General features: G+C 35.9%; 1 long non-coding RNA gene across 2 annotated transcripts; it reads right to left on the bottom strand.

Annotated features, from left to right (window-relative positions):
- Window positions 1-921: 921 nt before the first annotated feature.
- On the bottom strand, window positions 922-3,390 carry LOC148800811 (uncharacterized). 2 transcript variants are annotated; one of them, XR_016085431.1, is made up of 4 exons: window positions 3,323-3,390; window positions 2,196-2,308; window positions 1,473-1,551; window positions 922-1,351 (listed from the first exon to the last, which is right to left on the bottom strand). It is a non-coding gene; the product is annotated as an uncharacterized LOC148800811 (long non-coding RNA). The 2 variants fall into 2 exon arrangements; XR_016085432.1 differs by lacking the exon at window positions 3,323-3,390 and adding an exon at window positions 2,415-3,314.
- Window positions 3,391-7,431: the final 4,041 nt, after the last annotated feature.

Below are 7,431 nucleotides of genomic sequence, written 5' to 3'. Positions count from 1 at the left end.
TAAATCAATAAGACTTTTGTCCCAAACTAGACAAAGGGCATTGAGAGATAGCTCAATAGCACAAGCTGAGAAATGGGTTTACCAAATTTCGGTACCCTTGGAAACAAAGGAATTGGCATTTCTTCAACCATAGCAGCCCAAAAGCTAGCCAGGCTGGTGAGAAAGTGGGCATAGAACACTCCCCTGATCACCATAATATCATTTTCGGAAAAGTACCCACAGGCCTAATACAGATTTCTGATTTCCACTACAGAGCTATAAACATTTAGAATGTCAACAACCCACACTCTATGCACCAACGCTGCCCATGAATTGGCCTTAATTCCAAACTGGCACCTACCCCAACAGTACTTTGGGCCTACAAATTCTGACCCTGGGCTGAACCGTCATTCTCCCTAGCATTTTTACATGGAGATAGGGGTGGACACGAGCCGAGCCGAGCCAAATAATTAAGTATTCAAGCTCGGTTCGATAGAAAACTGCAAGGCTCGAGCTCGATTCGAATAAAAAATGGAGACTTGAGTTTGGCTCGAGTACAAAATGTATGTGTTTGAGCTCGAGATCGATAATGAACCGAGCTCGAATTTGAGCTTTCTGAAACACAGTTTGGAAAAATAACACTTTTGAAAAAAAATAAATTCTGTAATCACTCTTTCATTTCTTCCTCTTTTCTTACAAAACAACTAAGTTTGCAAAAATGAATGGTTTTAGGCAGTGTTCTACAACAATGTTTTTATTTATTTGTTCTTGAAATCACCACATCAGCAAAAAAATGTTCTAGAACTGTATTTCTGTTTTGAGAAGCAAAAACAAGTTGATTAATCCTGGAATAGCACCAACATTGACAACATGACATCTCTTCAAGCACAGATAGAGCCTTAAATATGGAGGTACATAATTAATGCTACAAGAGGGCCATTAGCCAATGGGGATCCTGAATAACAGGGTATTGGGAAGGGTAGTCTGGATACAGATTATTAATCCCACTGAAATATGAAAAGATATATTCAAGAACACTAGTGCATCTATGAGAACATTGAGTTAAAAACTGGTAATGGCATGCCTGAATTAGGCAGGCTTGAGATAAATACAGGACTAAAAGAGATTGTGGTTAGCTATTATAGACATTTTGAAACATACATTTTAATGCTCCAAAACATATCATATAAATGTTATGAATTTGGAGAGCTGAATACCTGAATAACATATTGAACTGGTGATGTGCAAGAAACAGGACAGTCACATCCATATATACCATTGCCACTTAGTCCTAACATTTTTGAAACATGAGAAAGAAATTGATGAGGCTGACCTTCACAACTCTTGCACCAGAATTATATGCAGCCCATAACTGCAGAATCATTAAATGAATATAATTAGTCCATTTCAAAACTAAAAGAGTTCAAATGCTAGAATTCACACAAAAAGTCCTAGAGTTTTGAGAATATCATGGAAAAGGAGGATATCCTTACCTCTGTTGGTGTCATTACTCCAGGGATATAGAGAATTTCACCACCTTGGATATCTTCAAGAATGTCCTGCTGATCATGGCTGACTTAGAGAGAAGAATACTCAAAGAAGGTAAATTTTGAAAAAGTTCCAAATGAGTTAAAAAAAAAACTTCTCTTTGGGAAATTTTCTGTAGATAATAAGCATATATGTTGATGTTTTTATATTTACACAAACAACCAACCACTGGTAAAAGAATAAAAGCAAAACCAAAAGAATATTAGATAAGTAAGTCCTTGAGTGTAACAAAGATAAGTCCTTGAGTTTCACATCAGCCCTTCCAATAATCATAAATGGAAAGATGGATGCCAAACCACTGGACCATCACCCAGGTTCTGACATTAAGAACAATATCTGGCTCATAATGTGGTTGAATAGATCATAAAAGATTAATGCCATGGAAGCTCGTCCTTTATGTGAATAGCTGTGTTTGACCCTTAGGTTAGAAATTGTTGGATGGGAACTTTATCTTCATTCATCACAAAAAAAGAAGACACTCCCAGTTTCACTGTGTGTGTATTATTTTTTTCAAGTAAGAACTGAGCAGTTTCATATACACACACGTGCATGCATGTATGTGTCCATGAGAGAGAAAAATATATGGTTTAAAAGATTAAAAAAATAAGATACTAATGCACGCCCAGCAAACAGAACCTTGCAAATTAACTTGTTAGGAACACACAAACCTCTGATGATAAATTGATGATTCCTGAGCTTTCCCATGAGCAACCTTCATATGCATGTTATGCAGCTGTCCTTTCACTAGAGCCTTGTTGCCTATGAGATGTGCTTGCCGTGCCTGTTATATAGGGCATCCTTCATTAGGATAAACATAATGCATTGAGAGGCCAGGATATTAGTCATGAAGAGAATGTAAAGAGTAATCTCAAATCAGCAAATGGTACTTTTGAAATTGCACTTCAGATGCTACTGCATACAGCACTAAAAGCAGTAAGCATCATCCCTATCCTCAACAATTGGTCAAAAAGATGCCCACCCTGCATGTATTGAACCAAATGATGGCAATAGGGCTGCCAACAAGACTGAAACAGTGCTACTGCAACATATCACTGGATGGTTTTCCTCTACTCCATGTTCAAAGCTTGAACGATTGGCTTCCCCAGAGAGACATTTCAGGTTGCAGTTTCCTCCATTGATAAAAATATAGGGCTCCCAATGGATCAGATTTAATCCAAGTTGAATTTGAACGAGATTCATTTAATTTGGAATAAGATATCCATTTAACCATGATTGGATTAAATTAGATTTGAAAGTCTGGTCTGTTTACTAATTAGATCGAATTCAGGTATCATTTGATCTGATCCACTAAGATCCAATCCAATATATGACCCTTTTTAGAACTTTAATTTTAGCTTCTTTAGGATTAAGTGGGAATGTGGGATTTGAGATTTATATGAATATATCTTTATCTATTTACAACAGTTATTTTGTATTTTGCTGCAAAAAAGCACTCGTTTTATATTTAACTATGGCATTGTACTAGTTTTATAGAGATTTGTTGAGCTTCAAATGATCAATGGACCTTATTTTAATAGAAAGGGTCTAGGTCAGCACCAAACCATAGTTTTCTTGTTCTTTTCTGCAATAAAGATAAACAAAAATCCTTGAACATAAAAATAGCTGAACAAAAATTCTTTTCTGCAATAAAGATAAACATAGTTTTCTTGTCCCATACTCCTTTAATTGTTCAAATAAACAAGAAAAGCTGAACCACAATTAAAAATAGTTGAATCATAATAAAAAAATAGAATCCAACTCAAAAATATCTGGTTCACAATCTTTGTCATCTTGCTCAAATGGTGGTTCATGCAAATTTGAAGGGTCCCCTCCATAGGCAACTCTCTCTCTCTCTCTCTCTCTGATTAGAAACGAAAAAAAGCACTTGAATATAGGATAGATGAAACGAGAATTACCTGCTTTTCTAAGCTTCTCAACTTATGCAAGCATGAAGCATCCAACAATTTCAGCAAATAACTTAAGAAAATCTAGTTGCCAAATCAAAAAAACTAAGAAAATCTAATTCAAAAAGAATGCCAACTAAATTTTGAACTACTAGAAAAGGGGTTAACATCAAATAAGTTCAATAGTTCAAAAGGGTAATAAGTTCAATGGTTTGATCCACTCAAAAATCCATAAAACAACTCAAAAAATCCACAACCTAAATATTCTAATATTTGAAACCACAACAAATGATCAACATGGCCACAACTCCTTGGCATCCAAACAATCTATCCAAAGCTCGAAGAATCATTAAGAAATGGGTAGAAGTATTTCAATTGGCTTTTTGTCTACCTACAAACATGCAAAATGACCAAAATTAAATCATTGATAAACAAATCAAAGCATAAAGAAATAGAGTACCACTAAGCAATAATAAATAGAAGTTAGTGTAATATACCTTATGTTTTTTCTTCACACCATGAAGCACAAATCCAATCCCCTCCACAAATCAGAGCTTGAACGGTTTCTGGAGCTAAAGATGCACGTTAGGGATCAATTACCCTACCACCAGCACTAAATGTAGATTCTGAAGCTACTGTGGATATTGGAGTGGCAAGAATTTCAGCCGCCATCTTCGACAACACATGATATTTCAAATTATTTGCCTTCCACCATTCCAAAGCATTGAACTCATAATATGACCTTTCATCCTCACAAATATATACACCCTCCTCAAGGTACATATCCAACTCTGGATTTGGTGATGGAATGGTCTCAACTCTCTTCACATAATTCATCAATTTTGACCATCCTGAGCTTGTTGCTAATTGAGAATTGGAACTAGAATTGGAAGAAGATCTATTGCTACCATTCCCTTGAGTGGATGATTGCTCACTACTAGCATTATAAGCAGCTACAAACTCATCATAAAGTTGGTACAAAGCTCTTCAAACTTGCTCAATGTTATTTCTAGCTTCAGATTTTGAATAGATTTCTGAAAAACACATCTCAACCAGCCTTAGTTTGCACCTTGGATCCAAGACGGAAGCCACAACCATTAACAGGTTACATTCACTCCAATACTTATCAAACTTCCCCTTCATCTTTACAACCATCCTTCTAATGAAATCATTTTCATTCATTGCCTTCAAGTTCAAAATTTCTTTCACCCTATATATCTCACTGAGGTACAAATTAGAAGTAGGATACTCACTACCAGAAATAATGTTCGTGACTACATTGAAAGCTTCAAGTACCTCACATACCTTTTCCACCTTTTCCCATTCTTCAGGAGTTTGCAAGTAGTCATAGTTTGGTTCCCTTTCTTGAAATCTTGGAAACACATCATTGAATTTCAAAGCACATGACAGCATCTCAAACATTGAATTCTAATGGGTAGGACAATCAATAACCAACTTCTTTGTACCAAGTTGTAATTGTTGTACAATTTCAGAAAATGTTTGTTTCCTAGCCTCAGATTGGTTAATGTATTTGACACTCTCACGAACATTTTCTATGATGTGACCAATTTCATCAAGACCATCTTGAACCAACAAATTCAAAATATGTGCACAACATCGAACATGAAATAATTTTCCATCACAAAGCAACCTCCTATTCCTAGAAAAGATCTCTCTCAAAAACCTCAAACAGGAATCATTATATGATGTATTATCCACAGAAACTATAAACACCTTGTTCTCAAGTCACCACTCCTTTAAACATTTATAAATGGCATCTGCAATATCAACGCCACAACGAGGTGGAGGAACATGCACAAAACTGAGAACACACTTCTGTAACCTCCAATTAGCATCTACAAAGTGACTAGTTATCACCATATACTCTATCCTTTGGTTTTGTGACTTCCAAAGGTCAGTAGTGATGCTAATTTTTGAAATACCCTTTAAAAGATTTTTCAGATTCTTCTTTTGATCATTATACACAGCTACACAATCATTCTTTATTGGCTTCCAAGAGATCTTCTCAAAAGCAGGGTTACACATCTTCATCATGAAATTAAAACTTTCCTCTTCCACTACAATAAATGGATGCTCATGCATAAGAACCCAATGAGCAATTGCTTCCCTCATTTGGAATGGTCATACTTTGCAACAATGGAAGGATCTAAAAGAGGAGGGCCCACAATGTCTACATCAACATTGGAATCCACAGGTTGGAAATTCAAGGTCATTTGTTGCTTCCGTTGCTTTTCAACTTTTTGAGCCACTTTTCTTGGTATACATGTTTCTAAATGCCGGGCCATGTGACTTGTTGCCCCAGTAGATTGTATAGATAATTTCCTCTTACAGTGGACACACTACGCCTTCTTTGTTCCATCAACAAGTTCAACCTCTTTGAACTCCTTCCATACATATGAAGTTTTTTGTCTTTTTGATTTTTGTATTGGACCATATTCTTCAATAGGGTTCTAAGATTCAATCTGAGTACCATTTGTGGTAGGAGTGTCAATGGGATTGCTTGCATCATTTGTTGTTTGACTTGTCTCATTTGGAGATGAGTCATCAACAATGTCAACCATGGTTATAGGGGAAGAACCAAACACAAAATGAGAGGGTGAGGGTCCTATTGAGGTGGAACGAACATTTGTTGAAGAAACATTGTGATCATGGATAGGGGATGATGGCATTCTTGCACAACAAGATACCTTGTGATCAATTTTGTTTAAATTAATAAGTGGAACAGGTTTGGACTATGTTGTTTAATATTTAAGAAAGAGAGTGAAGACTTAAGAGTAAAAAAAGAAAAGAATAGGGCAATATTAGAGGATGCACTAGGTTTCTAATGGAGTCGGAACCACTAGGTTTCTCTAAGAGTTGGCACCTTCTTAAGTTTGGAGTCAACACCAGAAAATATTAGTAGAAAATTTCCTTTTTCATTCATTTATTCATTCTTTTTTTTTAATTTATAAGTATTCATTAATTTATTCATTCATTAAAATATGTTTATATAGGTTTATGTTGAAGATGCAAAATATCATATACTTACATAGTTGTATTGCACTACACCTATTCATTAACCTATTGTATCAGTCGTATGAGTCTATGAAGTTCATTGGGTCTTAGTGTCTTACAAACTAGAAGTAGGACAGAACCGTTCACATAGTAGCCTAGTAGGCATGTTGAATGGCAGAACTTTTTTTAATAATAGGGTTAAAAACAAATATCTTGTGATTCAGTACCTGGGAAGTCAAACCATGATCTTAGACTCTTAGACTTTAGGCTCTTAGTTTTTAATAATAAATTAATAACTAACCAATTTGTTAACACCAAGCCAATGTATAATTGTTATCTGATGTGTTGTGATAAGATAATTTCTTAAAAATTTATATTAATAAATCCCAAAGGTTTCTAGTATAAATAGCAATGGTACCAAACAAAACCATAATATTCCATATATGTGGTCTACAAAACTTTATAAGTCCGGCTGAATATAATTCCTCTGTTAATATACTTCCTAAAGTCTTAATGAAAAAAAAAGCATTTGCTAATTCTCCTGTTAATGAAAAGTATCACTATAAAATAATAAACAAGCTCTGTTAATGAAAAATAAACATTTGCTAATTCGAAATCTCAGAAAACTATAAAAACTAAAACTAGAAAAACTCAAAAACCCAAACCCTGAGTCTGTGAGTGTTGCGAGATGCTGGAGAAGTGGAGAGGTTGCGGCCTACGGCTGAGAATCTGCGACCTATGAGCTACGGCTGCGAGCCTACGACTTGTTACTTGCGAGTTTGGAGTCTCTGGACTGTGACTGTGAGCTTCAGTTGAGAGCTGAGAGGAGAGGAGAGGAGAGACGAGAGGCGGAACTGTGGTGGTGGTGGTGACCGGTGAGAGGCTAGGACTGACCGCCTGAGAGCTTGAGAGTTGAGAGGAGACTCGGAGAGGAGAGACGACAGAACAGAGAGGAGAGGAGAGATGAGAGGTGAAGCTGTGGTGG

Source organism: Nelumbo nucifera, chromosome 4 (genome assembly GCF_055504915.1).
Source record: "Nelumbo nucifera cultivar China Antique chromosome 4, China Antique-T2T, whole genome shotgun sequence".
In the NCBI taxonomy this organism is placed as follows: Eukaryota; Viridiplantae; Streptophyta; class Magnoliopsida; order Proteales; family Nelumbonaceae; genus Nelumbo; species Nelumbo nucifera.
The sequence above is the reverse complement of the archived record's forward strand: the minus strand, read 5'-3'. Positions and strand labels throughout refer to the sequence as shown.